Genomic DNA, 691 nt, shown 5'->3' on the forward strand with positions numbered 1-691 from the left:
CACCCACCCACCTCACCCCCCCATCCACTCACCCACCCATCCACCACGCACTCACCCACCCACTCACCCACCCATCCCCTCACACACTCACCCACCCACTCATCCACCCACCGAATCAACAATCCACACGAGACTATTCCAACGCTCCGTCTCCTCAGATCGTGTGCCTCCCACAAATACATCACACGCGGCCATGGTCTATCCACTGCTGGATCATTCCCCTAACCCACAGATCCCTCGCGATCGATCCACGGCTCCGTCTTCCTCACGTTGGAGGTCCCCTCTCGTTCCTCATCGATGACCGACCGACGATCAATAATCGATCAATAATCGATCAACAACAAACCGATCGATGCTTTAGCCCGGGTGACTCACCATTACTCCTTTCACCTCCTGGAACACCTCGTTAAACTCCAGCACGTCCGTCATGGTCGCGGCGGGAGATGAGACGATGATGATGATGGTGGTTGTTGTGTTGGTTGTGGTGGTGGTGATTGTGGTGGTGAGGCGTTTGGCGGGTCTCGGAGGCGAAAAACAACGACGGTTCTGAGGGAAAACGCGGTCGTCTGAACCTAAAAACAACAACCGAACAACGAATCGAGAGCCAACGTCGTGGGGACGTCCAAAAGCGACGTTCGTCAAACACCGCGGGAAGGGGGGAAGGCCGCGGCCTGCAGCAGACGCCGCCGAA

This window comes from Lampetra fluviatilis, chromosome 71 (genome assembly GCF_964198595.1).
Source record: "Lampetra fluviatilis chromosome 71, kcLamFluv1.1, whole genome shotgun sequence".
In the NCBI taxonomy this organism is placed as follows: Eukaryota; Metazoa; Chordata; class Hyperoartia; order Petromyzontiformes; family Petromyzontidae; genus Lampetra; species Lampetra fluviatilis.